Source organism: Hyperolius riggenbachi, chromosome 10 (assembly GCF_040937935.1).
Source record: "Hyperolius riggenbachi isolate aHypRig1 chromosome 10, aHypRig1.pri, whole genome shotgun sequence".
Taxonomy (NCBI): domain Eukaryota; kingdom Metazoa; phylum Chordata; class Amphibia; order Anura; family Hyperoliidae; genus Hyperolius; species Hyperolius riggenbachi.
In genome coordinates this window covers 23,670,055-23,691,553 of record NC_090655.1, presented here as the reverse complement: position 1 = coordinate 23,691,553, position 21,499 = coordinate 23,670,055, and the positions used below count along the sequence as shown (strand labels likewise).

The 21,499-nt window shown below is 45.4% G+C and overlaps 1 protein-coding gene across 2 annotated transcripts in view; it reads right to left on the bottom strand.

Annotated features, from left to right (window-relative positions):
- The window catches only part of INPP5A (inositol polyphosphate-5-phosphatase A), a 614,694-nt gene that overhangs the window by 406,122 nt on the left and 187,073 nt on the right, over positions 1-21,499 (bottom strand). The gene's annotated exons all lie outside the window — the stretch shown is intronic.

The following is a 21,499-nucleotide window of genomic DNA, read 5'->3' as shown; positions in this document are numbered from 1 at the left end:
CTGCACAAGCATGCTGGGTACACCATAGCTCCTAGCATGACCCTAGCAGTGTGTGAATCTGATAGTGTCCATATTGCCATCAGTCACTCAGTTGGTACAGAACACCTGGCACTGCTGCAGAGTTTTGATCATTCTAAACCAGGGATGTCAAACTCAAATACAAAGTAGGCCGAAATCGTACACTGGGAGCTGATATTTTTATCAAATGTGATCATCAGCATTACTTTTGTCTGAGATAGGTGTATACGGAGATTAAAATATTCACTGAAGATTTTACCAAATGTAAGAAAATGTCTCCAGTTCCAACGTTTAACCCAGGGGTGTCAAACTCAAATACAAAGTGGCCTGAAACTGAACACTGTGACCTAGTTGCGGGTCAACCTCAATGTCTAAGGGCTTGTTTCCACTGTTGCGACGCGATTTCGGCCGCATTCCGACGCTTGTAAAAACGCATGCGGATGCGTTTCCACATGCGTTTTTACCCGCGATTTCGCATGGCAGGGTGCCATGCGAAATTAACCATGACACTGCCAGGGCTAAATAAAATTGAAAAAGGTGCGAAATCGCAGGTAAAAACGCATGTAACAAACGCATGCGTTTTTACTATTAAATACATTAGCGGCGATTCGCACGGATTCCCGACGCAGGCGAAATCGTTGGCTCTTTTGTGCGTTTTTTTCACGCTGAAAAAAACGCACCTCAACAACGCTACAGTGGAAACAGGCCCATCCACTTGCATTACATGTGCGGATCTGCATGCGTTGGACGCATGCAGATTCGCGATAGTGGAAACGAGCCCTAAAGGACACCACGCTCCCTTATAAAAGTTCCCTGGTGTCTAATTGCACTCCTCCAACTCCTATACAGTTCCCTGGTGTGTAGTGGCTCTCCTCCCTCCTTTATACAGTTCCCTGGTGTGTAGTGGCCCCACCCTTCCATATAGAGCTCCCTAGTGTTTAGTACTTCTCCCCTACCCCCCCATATGGCTTCCCTTATGTTCTAGGGCTTTATACTCAATATAGTTTCCCTGGTGGTCTACAGTGGGCCAAACATAATGCAAAGTGGTGAAACCACTTGGGAGGCAAAATTTAATGGCTCTGAGGGCCAGATTTGGCCCGCGAGCCAGAGTTTGACATGTATGGTCTAACCTGATGTGATCCATTCTACAGATAGTATAACCACCATCAGATAGTATAAGCACATGTCCGTTCTTGTTTTGTAGTAAAAGTTACAACTGCTTTCCTAGGTTGACAGTCTGCAGGTCAGTGAAATAAAAATATCCAGATAAGAAAGACTTGAGAAGCTGGCAGAGATCCCAGGCAGAGATTCCAGGCAACAAGACTGGAGAGGCATCACTTCCAACGGCTTTATCTGGAAGATTAACTATTGCTCAGAAAAACCCACCATACTGCATGTTTGCAAAGGGGTAGTTAGGGTCCTGGGAGAAAGGAAATTGCAATATGGGGGGGATTGGGGCCCGAGCAAGGATTTGTTCGGAGTGGCCCCACAATTTGCAGGAAAAACCCCTGCATGACCAGCACGCCCTCTAAAGGTGCCAATACACTCCGCCGATTTTTGGCCGATCGATCAAAATCGATCGCAAATCGGTTGACCGATCGATTGGTGGCCGATTTCGATTTCAATTGATCTGGCAGGCTGGAAAATCGAGGTCAATCTGTTGAGATTGCTTATCATTTTGCATTGGCCCTAATGGAAATCTGATGGCAAAAAAATGGCATCAGATCGATTTTCAATAGATTTCAAACTATTGGAATTCTAACCCTAGTAAAAAAATGTTCCTAAACACATCAGATAGATAAGAAATCTATCTGATGATCTATCTGCTGCTAATCTGACGAGTGTATGGCCACCAAAAATCTTTAGGTCTTGCTCTGCCCCTCCCAAACTTGTAAATAGCAATACGGCAGCCTATATTAGTTTTGCAAGCACAAATAATAAATCTATGGGTTATATACAGGATGCTGTAATGTAACAACAAGGTGGTTACTCAAAATAAGTAATGCTGGGCATACACAGGTCGATGGGCCCTTATCAATCGAGCCGCTGATGGCAGGATTGATCATTTCCGACGTGTCCGATCATGCGGCGGATCGATTCCAAGCTTGATTCCAATACAATAGAAGACAAACGAAAGGAAGATAAGAAAGGCCCGCGGGGACGAGCGGGAATCGATTCGGGCGCCCGCGGCGGGAGCCGCCGCGTCGACTCGTGTATGCCCATAATGCTGGGCATACACCATACAATTTTCTGTTATGCTGGGCATACACTGGTTGACCCAGCGGCTCAATTAGCCACCGGATCGACTCCAGCCGCGTCCCCGCGGGCGCCCGGATCGGTTCCCGCTCGTCCCCGTGGGCAGTTCTGATCTTCCTTTCATTTGTCTTCTATTGTCCGCCCGCGGGGATCAAGCTTGGAATCAATCCGCTGCGTGATCGGACACGTCGGAAATGATCAATCGAGCAATCAGCTCGATTGATAAGGGCCCGTCGACCCATGTATGCCCAGCATTATGCTGGCTACACACGGTGCGTTCCCGCACTCGATGCGCCGCTCTATTCCAAATCGATTGGTTTATTTCCGAAATGTCCGATTCGTGTTTCGATGGATCGTTAGGTCGATTTGCCATACTTTACATGGCAATCGACCTAAAAATCATCGAAATGCGCTCGGAAATAAATGGATCAACGGGAATCGAGTGGCGCATCGAGTGAGGGAACGCACCGTGTGTAGCCAGCATTATGCTGGGTACGCACGTGTCGATTTCCCGCGCAATTCGCGGGATCGATTAGATTATTTCCAACTTGTTCAATCGTGTTTTTTCGATGGATACAGCCGTCAATTTTGCATATTAAGTATGCAAAATCGACGGCTGTATCCATTGAAACACGATCGAACATGTTGGAAATAATCAAATCGATCCCCCGAATTGCGCGGGAAATCGCAAAGTGTGTACCCAGCATTAGATTTACCTGCCAGATAAAGTTCAACACGTTGAAAATGTATCTGTCTTAGGATCTATCGGCCAAGCAATTAAGCATTGTTCTACTCAGCAGGAGATAACCAGAAGACAATGCAGCAGAGATAATGACCATTCCCTACAGAAAAAAACCTAATTATGCATTCTAACAGAAAATCTAAAGCCCCATCTTCACGATACGATTCTTTGTATGATTAGATTACGATTCTATTTACGATCCGATTAAATCCGACATGTCCGATCGGTATTCGATTCAATTCGATTTGCCTTTGTTTTGCAATGGCAAATCTAATTGAACCGAATTGAATCCTGATCGTACATGTTGGATTTAATCAGATCGTAAATAGAATCGTAATCGAATCGTACAAAGAATCGTATCATGTAGATTGGGCATAACAGAAGAATCTAACACAAAATTGTATGGTGTATTCCCAGCATAACTGGTTATTGCAAACTGGAAGTTTAAAGTATATGGATCCAGTATGAGTATTGCTAAGACAATCATGACTTACGGTACATCCTGACAATCAGCATCAGGACTTACAACAGCTCTGACCTCCTGCACAAGCACGGCTGTATTTACGCAGGTGCAGAATGGTCACACTTGTGTATTTTCAGAAACTCTGCCACGAAATAGATCTGACAAGCTCTTGTTGGATAGGTTTCAGGGGTCCACGCTCAAAAACATGGACCCCTGGAGGACGACGTGGGAAGCTTCTGCAGGATCCAGAGGCTTCCGTCTTTTTAGTTTATTTTTTAAATTCTTTGCAAACGGGATACTTAATTGGTTCCGGAGCTCGCTAACTGAAATCTTAGCCCTGTTTGGGAGCTGCTATCCCTGTCTAGGCATAGATTTCAATCAGCCATGCTGCGCGCGCTCCCATCACTCTTGCCGTTCACAGTACTGTTCCGTTGCTGCACCTGCTCGCTCTGCTGTCACAGTGACAGCAGAGCTTCCGTATCACAATCAGGAGCCAATGTTATTTGCTCCTGACCTTATGATAATTGTGAGCCAATCACAGTAATAAATTGTCTAAACAGGGAAAGGACGGCGTTGGTCCTTAATGGGCCAGAACCATCCGGTCCTAAAGTGGTTAAAGCGGAACTGTAGTGAAAATAACAGTTAAGAACTGCTTTTTCTTTACAAAAATTTATAGATTTAGTCAGCGTTTGTCCATTACAAACACAACAACAAATGATGGGGTTTTATATGAACCAAATACTCTCTATTTATTCTTCGTTCACAGAACCTTCAAATTGTGGACAAAATGTATGAATACAGATTCAGAGTTCCATTTCACATAAAAAGGCACATGCATCACGGCCAAAATCCGCTTCCTTAGAGACACACCGTATACAAACATAAATTATATGACACAGAAAAAAAATGGATCTGTCGTTGAGTACATTTACTCTACAGGACTTAGATTGCGGTGGTTTGTTTCTGTGACTGACAATTGATCTTTGTATACAGTGTGCCTCTGAGGAAGCGGCTTTTGGCCGTGAAACACGTGCCTCTTTATGTGAAATGGAACTCTGAATCTGTATCCATACATCTTGTCCACAATTTGAAGTTACAGTAAACAAAGAATAAATAGAGAATATGGATTCATATAAAACCCCATTATCTGCTGTCGTGTTTGTAATGGTTTGTCCAGGGGTGGATCTATACTATTTCTTTTTTATTGTGTCTATAGTGTTTGCCCATTGTAAAATCTTTTCTCTACCCGATTTACATTCTGAAATTTATCACTGGTGGTGACATCTTTAGTTCTGCCAGGTAATCTGTATGGAATGTTTGTTACTGAGAGTTTGGGGGAGGGGGGGATATTGCTTGCTTGACAGTTGGAAAAAAAGCTGTTAATCCCCACAATGCAGTAAAGTTTACAGGCAGCAAACTGTCAGGACCATGGTCATGATCAGGGCTGTGGAGTCTGTACAAAAATCATCCGACTATGAAGTTTATGAAACCACCGACTCAGACTCCAGGTACCCAAAATTGCTCAGACTCCTCGACTCCAATGCCCTGGTCATGACATCACAGTGTGGGAGGAGTTTCACCACAATATTAGCCACCCCTCCCCTTCGAAATAAGGTAACGGTTTCTCGTGGGAAAGGGGGTATCAGCTACTGATGGGGATAAAGTTCAATCCTGGGTTACAGTTCCCCTTTAAATCGTAAAGCCGTTCTTTATGGAAAACTACCAGACAAACATGCCAACAACTTTGCCTTGTAAGTTCACATAAGGCAAGTAACATTCTTTTCCATTTATTTGGGCAGTCACACGTCTGGCACGAAGCTTTCACAACAATTTATTTTATTTTTAGAGAAGGCTGAGGAATTTCATGAAGTGTATGCATTGAACACCCTTGTTTACCATCTATAATGCCATCACTCATCGGAGAACAAACCAGGGCTGGCACACTGACTCACAGAGCAATCTCAAGAGGGGTTCCATGGGATCGTGGTTAGGGAAGATTACCAGACTTATCAATTTAATCCCAATTACGTCATTTAACAAACCCAGGGTGGACTATCCTGATTCACAGCGCATCAAATGTCAGTTTGACAACAAATAAAACCTGGGACTGTTGTGTCATTTGCTTTTAAAGGGAACCAGAGACGAAGCACCCTTGTGTGTTTTACCATATATATTAGTGGGAACATTAGAGAAAACACTTACCCTTCTCTCTGCTTCACCCTCACTGCTAAAAGTGTCTGTTATCAGCTGTGATAAGAATCCCGGACTGAGCATTCAGTCTGGCTTTGCAGGGAATAATTATAGCTGAGTCATTATAGCAGAGCCACAAGGGGGCAGGCTTGGGGTAGAAAAGACACCAGAGAAGACAGACTCAGCTATAATCTTTCCGTAACAAAGCCAAACTGAATGGAAACAAAGAGCAGATTAGGCATTTACCGTCATGTTCCCACTGATTTATAAGGTAAAATACAAGAGGGTGCTTCATCCATCTCTGGTTCTCTCTCATAAATATATATATATATATATATATATATATATATATATATATATATATATATATATATATATATATATATATATATATATATATATATATATATATATATATATATATATATATATATATCCTGGTCTCCATTTCATTCTTTACTGCTCAGTCTGCTTCTTATCAGCTCTGATAAAATCCCCGACTGAGCATTCAGTCTGGCTTTGCTCAGGAATCATTATAGCTGAGTCATTATGGCAGAGCCAGAAGGGGGCAGGCTTGGGCTTCAAAAGACATCAGAGAAGACAGACTCAGCTATAATGATTCCTGAGCAAAGCCAGACTGTATGCTCAGTTGGGGATTTTATCAGGGCTGATAAGAAGCAGGCTGTGCAGTGCAGAATGAAAGAGCAGGGTAGGTGTTTTCTCTAATGTTCCCACGGATATATATGGTAAAATACATGAGGGTGCTTCGTCTCTGGTTCACTTTAACCACTTCTGTACCACGCGTTTTTTTTGCTGATCTGTGCTGCGTGGGCTCTTCAGCCCGCAGCACAGATCAGATAGCAGCCAGGCCGATCCGACTTCCCCCCTTTTTTCCCCACTAGGGGGATGTCCTGCTGGGGGGGTCTGTTCGCCGCCGGCTGCTTGCGCTTGCGGGGGGGGGGGCTCTTCAAAGCCCCCCTCCGCAGCACTTCCTGGCCTCCTTCCCCTTCCCTCCCTCCCCCTGTGGGCGGCGCAGGACGGATTTCCGTCCTGCGTCTGATGGGATAGGCTTTAGCCTATCAGATGCCGGCGATCCCCGGCCAATCAGAGGCCAAGGATCGCCGATCTCCTCAACGGCGCTGCTGCGCAGCAGCGCCGTATATATGTAAACACCGGGGAAGATCTTCCCCGTGTGTTTACATTTACCCTGCGAGCCGCGATCGGCGGCTCGCAGGGTGTTTTCGCGGAGACACCCTCCGTGAACTGACATGGAACAATCCACTTCAGGATTCAGGGGCGTACTTAAGCGTACGCAGAATCCTGAAGTGGTTAATACTTCTTGCAAAAAAAAAATAATTAAAAAAAAAAATGAAAAAGTTAAGATTTTCATAACCTATTTTACAACCTTAAAGCAACCATGAACCAAACTCCAGAAATGTGCTGTCAAGAAAATGTCAGTGTTGTATAAATACATAATAATAATAATAATATAGTAGGACATTAGAGTATGATTATAGTAGGATTAGGGTCCGAGCTCCTCCCTTTGAGGACAGTCAGTGACATGACTATGTACTCTGTAAAGTGCTGTAGAAGAGGTCAGTGCTATATAAATACAGTGCTCAAAAAAATAATAAAGTAAATACAAAAATAAGACATCCTAGATCTGAATGAATGAAATATTACATATTTAGTTCTTTACATAGTTGAATGTGCCAACAAAAATCACCCAAAAGTTATCAATGTAAATCAATTTTATAAACCCATGAAGGATTTGGAGTCGCACTCAAAATTAAAGTGGAAAAAAACAAACTATCTAATTCTGATGTAATGTCCTTAAAATAAGTTAAAATGAGGCTTAGTAGTGTGTGTGTGGCCTCCACGTGCCTGTATGACCTCCCTACAATGCCTGGGCATGATCCTGATGAGGTGGCGGAGGGTATCCTCCCAGACATGGACCAAAGTATCCACCAACTCCTGGACAGTCTGTGGTGCAAGGTGGCGTTGATGGATGGTGCAAGACATGATGTCCCAGATGTGCTCAATTGGACTCAGGTCTGGGGAACAGGCGGGGCAGTCCACAGCATCAATGCCTTCATTTTACAGGTACTGCTGACTCATTCCAACCACATGATGTCTAGCATTGTCTTGCTTTAAGAGCAAGGCAGGGCCAACCGCACCAGCATATGGTATCACAAGGGGTCTGAGGATCTCACGTCGGTACCTAATGGCTGTCAGGCTACCTCCGGGCGAGCACATGGGGGGCTATTTGGCTCCCCAAAGAAATGCTACCCCACACCATTACTGACCCACTGCTAAACCGGTCATGCTGGAGTATATTGCAGGCAGCAAAACATTCTCCAGACTCTGTCACATGCTCAGTGTGAACCTGCCTTCATCTGTGAAGAGCACAGAGCTTTGAGTTAAATGAAGCAGCGTATGGTAGGTCAATAGACTATGGCTTCAATTCATTAAGCTCATCTCCTGTCTTTAATAACATTTCTATAGCTATCACCATGGTGATAAGGCATGTAGTATTCAGGAAACATTTTACCTCAGGCAAACCTAAAGTTAACTCTTTTGTCTTTAAGGTAATGGCCTTAATTCACTAAGATCATGCTGGAGATAAGGCAAGAGAAAACTTACCTCCACACAGCAAAAGAGTTATCTTCTCTCTTCATTCCTTACGTTACCTCTTCTGTAGTTAATTTACCTCCTCTGTAGTTCTTTTCACACGCAGTTAATGAACAGCCTGTCTTCAACTCTGGAGTTATTTTAAGGATTAAAGAGTTAACTTAACCTCCTGAGCGGTATGGACGAGCTCAGCTCGTCCATCACCGCCGGAGGCTGCCGCTCAGGCCCTGCTGGGCCGATTTTCTTCAAATAAAGTGCAGCACACGCAGCCGGCACTTTGCCAGCCGCGTGTGCTGCCTGATCGCCGCCGCTCTGCGGCGATTCGCCGCGAGCAGCGGCGAAAGAGGGCCCCCCTAGCCGCCTGAGCCCTGCGCAGCCGGAACAAAAAGTTCCGGCCAGCGCTAAGGGCTGGATCGGAGGCGGCTGACGTCAGGACGTCGGCTGACGTCCATGACGTCACTCCGCTCGTCGCTATGGCGACGATCTAAGCAAAACAAGGAAGGCCGCTCATTGCGGCCTTCCTTGTGTATTCTGGGCGCCGGAGGCGATCGGAAGAACGCCTCCGGAGCGCCCTCTAGTGGGCTTTCATGCAGCCAACTTTCAGTTGGCTGCATGAAATAGTTTTTTTTTAATTAAAAAAAAACCCTCCCGCAGCCTCCCTGGCGATCTCAATAGAACGCCGGGGAGGTTAAAGACAGAAGAGTTAACTTTAGGTTTGCCTGAGGTAAAATGTTTCCTGAATACTACATGCCTTATCACCATGGTAGCAACTCTAGAAGAGTTACTAAAGACAGGAGATAAGCTTAGTGAATTGAGGCCATTATCTCTAAACTGTTCAATCCTTAAAATAACTCCAGAATTCTGAAAATTACTAAAGCGGAGCTAACGCACCTACAGCGGAGCCGACGCAGCTACAGAGGAGCCGACGCAGCTACAGAGGAGCCGACGCAGCTACAGAGGAGCCGACGCAGCAACAGAGGAGCCGACGCAGCAACAGAGGAGCCGACGCAGCAACAGAGGAGCCGACGCAGCTACAGAGGAGCCGACGCAGCTACAGAGGAGCCGACGCAGCTACAGAGGAGCCGACGCAGCAACAGAGGAGCCGACGCAGCTACAGAGGAGCCGACGCAGCTACAGAGGAGCCGACGCAGCTACAGAGGAGCCGACGCAGCTACAGAGGAGCCGACGCAGCAACAGAGGAGCCGACGCAGCTACAGAGGAGCCGACGCAGCTACAGAGGAGCCGACGCAGCTACAGAGGAGCCGACGCAGCTACAGAGGAGCCGACGCAGCTACAGAGGAGCCGACGCAGCTACAGAGGAGCCGACGCAGCTACAGAGGAGCCGACGCAGCTACAGAGGAGCCGACGCAGCTACAGAGGAGCCGACGCAGCTACAGAGGAGCCGACGCAGCTACAGAGGAGCCGACGCAGCTACAGAGGAGTCGACGCAGCTACAGAGGAGCCGACGCAGCTACAGAGGAGCCGACGCAGCTACAGAGGAGCCGACGCAGCTACAGAGGAGCCGACGCAGCTACAGAGGAGCCGACGCAGCTACAGGGGAGCCGACGCAGCTACAGGGGAGCCGACGCAGCTACAGGGGAGCCGACGCAGCTACAGGGGAGCCGACGCAGCTACAGGGGAGCTAACGCAGCTACAGAGGTGACAAGGAGCAGGAGACACAGTTCCAACTGACCTGTGTCCTGATTACCCCTCCCAGCTGCACACGCTAGGCTTCAAATGTCAAATTCAAAATGTAAAAAAAAAAAATTGCACCAAAACAGCAGAACGAGAACATCATCATCAGAAATCCCATCATGCTTTGCACAGCATCAGGGGAAAAGAGCCCGGGCAGTTTTCTTCTGTGCAGCTAAAAATGAGGCTTGTATAAGAGACACAAAGTTCTGATGCTGTGAAACTGCTGAGTCGATTTTTAGTCCGGAGGTTCACTTTAAGGAATGGAGAGATCAGATAACTCTCTCACTGTGTGGAGGTAAGTTTTCTCTTGCCTTATCTCCAGCATGATCTGAATGAATTGAGGCCTATGGTATGAATTAGATTGGCATCATCTGTCATGTCCTAAAGAAATGAGTAAAGCAGATACATAGACCCAATTACTACAGTTCCGCATTGTACATAACGGGGAAGCATTTTTCCACCTTATATGGCATCATGATAAACGCGTGGTATGACTTTAGGGCTCTGTGGTTTCCGCACATTTGTGGAATGTTTCCTGACAATCTTCCATGCATTGTTTATTTAAAGGTAATCCTGGCAGGTAAAAATATTTCACCGTACAGTCGGAGAAAGAGTAGGCGGTATTTCTGAATTTCTTTTAATAACAATAGCCATTTTCCCAACTGCTGTGCTGCTTCTCAGCCTCGGAGACATTGCGAGATTCCCTTCTGGGAGAAGCATGCAGGTTGAGCGATACACTTCCACTGGCTTCATGCATAGTGCAGGTGTGATTCAAACTACTTGTGTTCAACTGATCGACAAGACGGTCAGGCCATAGAGTACAAAAGTTAATAAATTTAGGTTTTTTTTATAGTCCTCAAACTTCACATTTTTATTAATGTATTGTTCTAAGAGGAGGAACCCAATAGGCCCCTCCTCTTTATTATAGGGGCTGTGGAGCCGGAGTCCAATTCTGCGTACGTGGAGTCAGAGTCTGAGTCAGTGGTTTCATTAAACTGAGGAGACGGATGATTTTTGTACCAACTCCACAGCCCTGTTAAAGCAGGATTGTCACCATAAAAATCAAATTTCAACAGCAACTGGTCTGAGTGTATTAAGTGATAAAGATACTAATCCTGCATTCAAAACTTTTTCTGCTGTTATGGTTTGGAGTTTCCAAATACTTAAGGAGCACTGGCCCTTTAGTAGTCAGTGCCAAACAGTTGCATGCTGGGGGTTCTTTTATCTATAATATATTCCTCCTCTACCATTTATTTCCCTGCCTAGCTGCATAGCTGAAACATGATCCCCTGCTCACTTGTGTTTACAAGCAAGACTGAGGTAATTCAGCGATTGGAGGAGTAAAGAAAAAAAGTAAAGGGCAGAAATGACATCAGGATTTAGCCTAAACTGTGGGCAAAAGACTTGGTTCCCACCCGGAACAGAATTATCTTCATTTACTATAGAAAATTCACTGAAATCAAAACGTGGACAGCACAATACATGTGTTATGTAAGTAGAGCAAGTATTTATCTACTTATATAGGTGTTTTTTTTTTTTCCCCTGGCATAGTATGGCTGATCCTACTGCTTTAAAAATTAGACAAAGGAGCCTGAGAAATTCTGGGTACCTGGAGTCTGAGATTTCATAAACTAAGGAGTCTGATGATTTTTTTGTACTCCACAGCTCTGACTTATTAGCTCATTTATAAAGCACCAACTTACTACGCAGCACTGGACAATAAATTTACAGACCTAGGGCTTCATTCACTAAACTGCGCTGCTAAAGCTGCACAGCTTAGTTTGAGCAGCGCGACTTAAATATCTAGCGCACGCTATGAGCAGGAGAGCCGAGTAGTAGCGTGCACGGCTAACTTACTCACGTTTCCTGTTAAATGCTGGCCACTCCTATAAGCCCACCCGCACCCCCATCGGGTCCTGTGGATTTGAAGGACGTGATACCCACACTTTGATTGGCCCAATAGGCTGCCTGCTTTAGCAGCGCAGCTTAGTGAATCAAGCCCAATGAAGCAAAACACATAAATACACAATCAGAGTTTCTCGGGAGAACTCTTAGGTGCATTGAGGTTGGCCACAACTTAGTCCCAGAGCTCAATATTGGCTCCCTTAGTATTCGAGTTTGACACCCTTGCTGTAGACTTAGCCCACTTGATGCTGAGTCTTGCATGTTATGCACACAGGCAGATCACTCCTTCAGAGAAGTACTAAATGGAATACGTTGAGTTCGGTACCATACCAATGTAAACTCTTCATTTAAGAATGTTCTAGTCTTAGTTTGTGCTTTGCGATTCTCCAAATAAAGCTTTTCGTATGCTCAATCTTGACATGTGGGGAAAAGGTCACTTGCCAGCGTTCACGTGCCGCAATCATGATTAACATCAACAAGGAAATTCTCAAGAAAGTAAAGAAGGAAATTATGACACGCCGGTGTTTCATATTACAAGTGTTCAATGTAAAGTTAAATATTTCCTTTGTAATGGAGCACTCAGTTGAGGCTGAGAAGAAAAAAAAAAGCCACATAATGAATAATCCCTGTATGGTCTTCATCTACAACAAACAGCTCATGTAACAAAGGTTGAAAACAATGCAAGAGAAAATGTTTTTCAAAAGTCAACTGCAGAATGTTTGTCACAATTGCCCATACATTAGTGTACATAATACCACAGTTGGACAGTGCATAGGTAGTTCTTGGAAAACTGGGAGGTGTCTAAAAATCATAAATATAAATGAATTATAATACAGTCATTTAGTCAGCCTACTTTGACAGAGATTGTGGTGGGGGTGTCTTGGGACCCTATGGAAAAAAAACAGGAGACAAAAAAGGGAGCCCGATAGTGCAGTATGTCAATAATAGGTGTGTGGAGAAATCAATTGATTGAAAGGGCTACTCACAAAGGAGGGTTGCGAGGGGCAACCGACCACAGGAACCAGGTGGAGACCATAAACCCGACTCCACTCGGGGTTGGTCCTGGACGGACCTGGTTGCGGTCGCTCTCTTAGACGAAAAAGGATGGTCAAAACATTAACCGTGGTAAAACAACGGGTGTTCTGTCACCACCCCTCGGACAAACATGTACGGGGGTATAACTATGCACAATAACGGAAAGAGGAGCCCTGATTTGAATAAAAGCTTTTAAAACCAGTTTAAAAACGAAAAAGAAAAAATGAGGTATCTTACCTAAATGACGAAATCTCTGTAAACTTACAAAAGATTTTATTTGAGCACAGGCAACGCGTTTCGCGGGTCTGAGCCCGCTTCCTCAGGCCAATACAGTGCCAAATGACAGAAATCATGAGGCTCCCTATGCTACATGCTACAGACCCGCGAAACGTGTTTGCCTCAAATAAAAATCTTTTGTAAGTTTACAGAGATTTCGTCATTGAGGTAAAATACCTCACTTTTCTTTTTCGTTTTTAAACTGGTTTTTAAAGCTTTTATTCAAATCAGGGCGCCTCTTTCCCTTATTGTACTTTGACAGAGATGACTCATGAGTTATGTTTAACGATTTCTGCACTAAGAATGCATTTTGCAGCCTATAGACGCTTCATCAGAGTGACCAAGTTCTTAGGCTTCATTCTTACTGGTAGAGGTACTCTAAGGGTGACAATGGTTAATTTGCATATATTCAGCAGTGATGCTCTGGGAGACATCTCAAGCTCACTCCAACCTGAATTATCGCAAATTCTTTCTGTTTTAAGAAAGCAAACTTTTGTTGTACTCTTAACCTGATGAATCGGCTACAGGCCGCAAAATGTGTTGTATTACTACTGAAAAAGCTTTTTCCCCAAAAATAGCTCTTAAGTCGTCTTCTCAAGGTAGGCTGACATTTCCTAAAAGAAGATGGCTTTATTTTTGCGTTACTATTTTTGGGTGCTTCCCAGTTTTCTCAGTCAATTACCCGGTTAAGGGTTATATTGTTAAAATGAATGGCTTGCACTAATAATTTTTCCGAAGCTGCAACCGTTTGAACCCTAAGTGGGGATGGTCCTTCCTAACATTTGCAGAGTATTTGCTGGACTGGCAACCCAGACTGGAGTATCTTTATATCATTTTGCTATCCTAACCCTCTTACTACTCCAGAATGAACTCCTGGTGTTATTTTTCTTTGCATTATCTACTTGGGTAGTTCACATTCATAATAACTAAGTGCTTGTGGACCACTTATTTATGTTCAGAACTGCAACACTTTAAACACCATACGAAACTCTCTGAAAACCTTAAAGGGAACCAGAGAGGATGTCACGATTGTGGAACTTTCCCCGTGATCAGCGCACAACGCGTGCACTGACACGGCGGAGATCCTCCACAAGCGTATAATTTGCAGGAACCCAGCAAAAGGTGCTACACACCTGTAGAGGGAAATTCCTGTCGGCAGATGGCGCTGGGGAGTGCAGAGGAACCAATCCTCTGTACCTCCACAAGTGCCAGACAGGAATTGTACGAAGCGCAGAACGCAATCGCAAGAGAGGCGATTGCGAATGAGATTGAGCAAAAGGGATAGGTTGTATGTGTGTGCGCTAATCCAGTCGCCACTCTGCGACCGCGCACACACAACAGCAGATACGAAATAGGATCGCGAGAGGTGCGATCGCGAGACGTGACACAAGGCAGAACAGAATAGAATACGAGGGTAGCAAAGGCACAGCAAATACAATAAGGAGATATGGAAAATAACGCTAGCTAACCGCGAACACCGCACTCATTCGCAACAGTGCACGCGGTTATGCGCGATCTCCACGTGATAAGCACAATAGAGACAAGCACGCCTAACTAACCATAAACAGACAAACATGAAACAGGGGACGCGAGCGCTTGCTTAACGGTTACCTCACCGAGCCTGTAGCAAGCGCAGCGGACAAGACAGACACACGAAAAACAAGAACTAGGCAGGAAGGATCCACCGCTCTTCCGCCAGAGCAAGTGTGATCCAAGCAGGAACACAGATCAGAAAGATCCACAGCCGCTAACGCTAGCGGCTAGTGCGATCTCAGCAAGACAGAACGATTCGCTATCAACCGCCGCTGGTGACAGCACAATCGCGACCGACAAGACAGAACAGAAGGATCCCCAGCGCTCGCACAAAGTAGCTAGCGCGATCCCAGGAGACAGAACAGAAGGATCCCCAGCGCTAGCACAAAGTAACTAGCGCGATCCCAGAAGACAGAACAGAAGAGATAGCTGGTAACAACCGCTGCACCAGCTATACTCCAAGAACATAGATCAGAACCATTTCCTGTCAACCACCATAGGGACAGGACAATGGCAAACAGGCAAGACAAGACAGAACAGGCAATACAGATAATACAACCTGACTGGGCTAGAAGGGGAGCCTAAAGCAACCCCCAGGAATTAACTATACTAGATAGCAATGGCTGACACTCCAGCAGTGTCCATCAGGAACTGAGCATGGAAGGGAAATGACCAGCGAAGCATTCTGGGAAACATAAAGCTCTTATAGTGCCAGTCATCAAAGAAGGCAGGTAGGGGATTTGCATAACGAATGTATGCAAATTCCCCAGCAAGAGAACAGAACAGAAACTTGCAATGGAAAGACAGGTCTCTGTTCCAGAGACCTGCAGCCCACAGACTAGAGGAATGGACAAACAGCTGTCTGCCTGTGCAGCCAGCTGAGCGGATCATCACAGAGGAACGGGGGGGGGGGGAGGGAAAGATTTCATACATACCTGGGGCTTCTTCCAGCCCCATAAGCCTGAATCGCTCCCACGCCGCCGTCCTCAGCTTCCTGGATCCGCCGGTACCGGGCCCGTCCCTTCCGGCGGACGCGGCCAATTGTCCGCATCACAGGGGCTCCCTCCATACCCGTACGCATGCGGCTGCGCAGTAGGCAGCCACATGCGTATCTGTATGGGGAGAGCACCCTGTGATGCGGACAATTGGCCGCATCCGCCGGCCGACTCGCGGCAATGAGGGGACCCGGTGGCGGCGGATCCAGGCAGCGGAGGACGGCGGCGTGGGAGCGATGCGTGCGTATGGGGCTGGAGGAAGCCCCAGGTATGTATGTGTCATCCTTTCAGGTTCCCTTTAAATACGAACACTTTCATTACCACTAAAATACAAACTATATAATTCCTCAATGCCAGGGGATTAAAGGACACCTAAACTGGGATATAGAAGCTGCCATATTTATTTTAAACAATACCAGTTGCCTTCCAATCCCGCCGAGCCTCCGCTTCTAACACCTTTAGCTGCAGACCCTGAACAAGCATACATGTGATATGTTTCTGGCAAAGATCTGTTACTTAAAGACTTAAAGGGATCACCAGCCACAAAATCGAATTCCATTTACCCACTTCTCTGTGTTTAATATGCAGCCTGCAACCTTAGCCTGCATTGCAAGCTCTCCAATCTAATCAGAAATGTTTCTACTGTAATATATCTTATCTCAGTCAGATTGGCTGTATTTGTTCCATTGCAATGAGAAGGAAATATGTCATAACCCCTCCCACATTCCTGCTCCTCACTGATTGGCTGAGGGTAGTTCAGTGTTTGCAAAGCAAGCTAGCTTTGTCAGCGCAGTTCCGGGGTGGGGGGTGGTGGGGGAAGTAAGGGAGGAAATTACATCTGGATTGGCTTCAGTCAGAAATAATCCAGATGGCAAATGCCTGAAACAGAATTCTCTTTATTTACTATATAAAATGTACTGAAATCAAAATGTGGACAGAGCTGTGGAGTCGGTACAAAAATCATCCGACTCCAACGCCTCAGTTTATGAAACCACTGACTCCGACTCCAGGTACCCAAAATTACTCAAACTCCTCGTCACCAACTCCAACTCCATTGCCCTGAATGTGGACAGTCAAATACATCTGTTATGTAAGAACAAGTAGTTATCAACTTATATATGTTCTGTTGCAACGGGGGGGGGGATGGGGAAGGAATTTTGTAGCACGTGTAAATTACAATTGTAATTTTGGGGATTAAGGAATCCTAGCTAGCCAGTTCTTTGTAATGTTAATGGCCACTTGCACGTGTTTCTTATTGCCTTGCACATGCTTTCATTTATCTAATGCAACAGGCCGTTTATGCTACCTTTGAGTTGCCCCCCCATGCTTGGAAAAACTGTATTTGCGTTGCTTTTAGCTGTTCTCATGTTCCTATCTTTATGCATACATTACGGTGGAACAAGTGGAATATTTTTATCCTGATAGATGCTAAAATTGGGAACTCCCCCTAACCAGCACATTACTTTTTCCCAGGGCTGTGGAGTTGGAGCAATTTTGGGCACCTGGAGTCGGAGTTGTGGTTTCGTAAACTGAGGAGTCTGAGTCGGGAGTCTGATTTTTGTACAAAATCCACAGCCCTGTTAAGTATTAGACTAAGGAGTCGGAGTCGAGGAGTCTGAGCCATTTTGGGTACCCGGAGTCGGAGTTGGAGTCATGGTTTCATAAACCGAGGAGTCGGAGTCAGAAGATTTTTGTACCGACTCCACAGCCCTGCTTTTTCCAAGCTTTTTCCAATAAATAAAAAGCACTTGTTCCCGTTGCTTATACCTCACGAGATTCAAACAGAAGCTTTAGCGGCCACATTCCAGCCATTTGGGGTTTCTTATCTACGCAGCCAGCTGTTTAAATCCTGCTGTTTCTATGTCTGTAAAGGGGGGGGGGGGAACAATGGCTGTTTGCTCGTGATCCAGCGAAACGTGTCAGACACGGCTCTGCCGATAGTGAACACGACGTCCACAGGCCGTTCAAAAGGCCCACCGACAGTAGCGCAAATACAGTGTCACATTAACCTGGCCGGATTATAAACTGAAGACATGTCAGACAAGTTAATACCTAGCCACGTGACAAGCGGAGAAGCGGAGATCGTGCCAAATCTCTAGGGTGTTCCTATTTACTGAAATGATAATTTACTGCATTTGCCAAAAAGTTATAGATTGCCCAGCAAGCTCATGGTGAACCAGAACGCCTAAGAGTGTGTAAGCGGCTAAAAGACCAAAAAGCCTCCATAGTGAGACAATGTGAAAATTAGAGGTTTGCCTTTTTAAAACAGAAGGTATTTGCGATTATTCAGTAATCCATGCCGTGCACTGATGAAGATCACCAGTCTGAAACAGTCTGTATGCATGTTGGATTATTATGGCTCTGTACAATTAACAAGCCGACACATCACTGCATTCCAGCGGTTCTGGAGGTGTGCATCTATCAGGGAAAACAAAAATGATTTGCATATTTAGCAGTAAAGCATTGTGGGAGGAGACATATGCTCACTGCAACCTGAATAATCGCAAATCCTTTCTGTTTTCATATCATCTCAGTAAGGAGGCTTTTTGGTCTTTTTTAGCCCATTATACACTCCTAGGGGTTCTGGTTCATCATGAGCTTGCTGGGCAATCTGTAACTCTGGGTGTTTCAAGTCTTCCCCATAGTGCCACTGTAATCCATGCCATGCACTCATGATTTTGCTGCTCCTGGAGGCAGAGCTATGAGCCGCAGCTCTGCCTCCATGCCCTGTGTAACAGCGGCGGATCTCCCCCTCCCCTCTCTGTGAAGCAAGACAGAGGGGCGGGGAGAGGCGGCGATCAGCGCTGATAGACGCGCTGAGAGGCAGAGCTACAGGGCTTAGCTCTGCCTATACAGGAAGAGCTCCCCTGAGGTAGCAGGGGGGATTTGGGTGGTAAAGACCCCTCATTTTGCCGCGGGATAGCAGCGTTTTAGCAAATGTAAGCTTAAAAGAGATTTTTAATCTCGTTTCAGACTCTCTTTAACAAGCTGACATATCACTGCATTCCAGCGATTCTGGAGGTGTGGCTAGCTATCAGGGACAACAAAGATGAATTTCATATTTAGCAGTGATGCATTATGGGACACCTCAGACTCCCTATAACCTGAATGATCACAAATACCTTCTGTTTTCCGAAGGCAAACGTCTGCTTTTCTAAAACGTTATACAAATAACTAAAACACAATAGGCCACAAGGTAAGGAAACAAGAAAGACAGAAGTCTTCGGTGGAAATGGAAAATTGAAGATGTGGTTTATCTGAGGTCTAACCTACGTAGGGCGATAAAACGCTAAACATGCAAAGTTACTTTCCAGGGCCTCTATGGGCTCTTCTCAGAGTTTTGTTGAAAAAAACGAAACTAAAGCAAACGCCGCAAACTACTTTATTTACTAAAAACAGAGACAAAGAATTATTTTATAAAGGGCCATGATTGCAATGAATGAACGGCAGGATTGTGGCAAGAAAAAAGTTTTTGCCAAGGATTTAAATTGCCCATGTGTTCTAAATTGAAAAGGATACAATAAAAAGCCATTTACCCTCCCCGTTCAGAACATAGCTCCCGGGTTTAAATTCTGAACGTACACCAAAAGGGACGATTTTGTGTGTATGGGTGAGTAATCGGGACGCTGCAACAACCAGTGAGGCTTTAACCCACATTCAAGGGTAAAACACATGACAATACAATACGCAAAATACAACACTGCAAACCATATATATACTGTATAGGCTCACTCATCTCGTGTAAATGCAATGAAGAAAACCAAATCCCGTCCTTAACCTTCCTGGCGGTAAGCCCGAGCTGAGCTCGGGCTATGCCGCCGGAAGGCACCGCTCAGGCCCCGCTGGGCCGATTTGCATAATTTTTTTTTGCTGCACGCAGCTAGCACTTTGCTAGCTGCGTGCAGTGCCCGATCGCCGCCGCTACCCGCCGATCCGCCACGCCGCAGCCGCCCCCCCCCCCCCCCCCAGACCCCGTGCTTTGCCTGGCCAATCAGTGCCAGGCAGCTCTATGGGGTGGATAGGAATCCCCTTTGACGTCACGACGTCGGTGACGTCATCCCGCCCTGTCGCCATGGCGACGGGGGAAGCCCTCCAGGAGATCCCGTTCTTTGAACGGGATCTCCTGATCGCCGATCGCCGGCGGCGATCGGAGGGGCTGGGGGGATGCCGCTGAGCAGCGGCTATCATGTAGCGAGACTTTGTCTCGCTACATGAAAAAAAAAAAATTAAAAAAAAAAAATTTGCTGCCCCCTGGCGATTTTTTAGCAAACCGCCAGGAGGGTTAAAGTGGACCCAAATTAAAAATACAAGATTTCAGAAGTACAATCTATTTTCTAAATTATTATGATAAATAGCAGCCTTTTTTCAGCTGCATGATGACAAATATAAAATATTTTACAGTTATTGGAGGAACCCCTCCCTTCCTTTCATATTGCCGGGACAGAATCCAGCAGACTGGTGGAGGAGATAAAAAAAACAAAAACAAAACACAGGCTACTACTGATGTCACAGGGGAGGTGATCTCAGCTTGTGTGAGATTTCACATAGATGACGCCCCTGTGAGGGAGGGCAGCTGATGACAAACACATCCATGATCTAAAACCTCCTACTAAGCTCAGAAGTAATGGCTGCCACCTGTATAACCCTAGTTATAAAAAGAGAAGGGTGAAAAGCATGCACTGAAATGCTCATAGGCTTGGAGTGTTTATTTATCTTTGTATGTGTCAGAGTGCTGCAACTAAATATTTTGAATTAAAAAAATGTTTGGGTTGGGTCCGCTTTAAAAGGTCCAACTTCTCCAGCTAACAAAGCTCAGAAAGCCTTGCTACAAAACATACTACTGTGTAGGCATACAGCACTGGCATCTTAAAAAGGAACCGTAACCAAGAATTGAGCTTCATCCCAATCAGTAGCTGATACCCCTGATGGTCCGTTTGATATTTATCATGGGAAAGGGAATATGTATGGCTAATATTGTGGCAAAACCCCTCCCACAGTGTGATGTCAGGACCATGGTCCTGGCAGTTTCCTGTCTGTGAACCTCATTGCATTGTGGGAAACAACAGCTGTTTACAGCAGTTTCCAACTGCCAATAAAGCAAGCAGCAGCTTCTTCAACAGACATCACCTGCCAGCAATAAAAAATGTCACCATGTGATAAATGTCAGAATGTAAATCAGGGAGAGGAAAGATTTTACAATAAGCAAGTGCTGACTAAACCATGTATACATAATTATTGTAAAAATGATGCACTTATTACATTATTTTCACTGGAGTTCCTCTTTAAATCACAAAACCGCAGTACATTTGCTAACAGAATTCGCAATGGAAAAGGGCCCTTAAGGGACATATAGTAGCATGTAGTAAAGAATTCTAGATCCATACATATGCACACACAAGGAATTCTACATCAACAGGATTTTGGGAGAGTCGATACCAGGTATATTTTCTCAGGTTTGGAAAACAAACTATTGAATCATGACTATAGACCCCTAAAGTGCCTGTTCACACTAGAGATAAGCAGTGGCAGTGACTTATAGTTCAATGCATAGTCATCCTACTAGCAGGTGCAGTACCTAACCAATTCAATTACACACAACCTGCATCCAAGCACTAATCTGCACAGTGGCTGGATAGTGTAATGCAGGCTTTCTCAACCAGGGTTCCCTGGAACCCCAGGGTTCCTTGAGGACTCTGCAGGGGTTCCTTGCATTTTACCCCATCGTGGGGGAAGTATAATAGAGCACATTATAATAGGTGG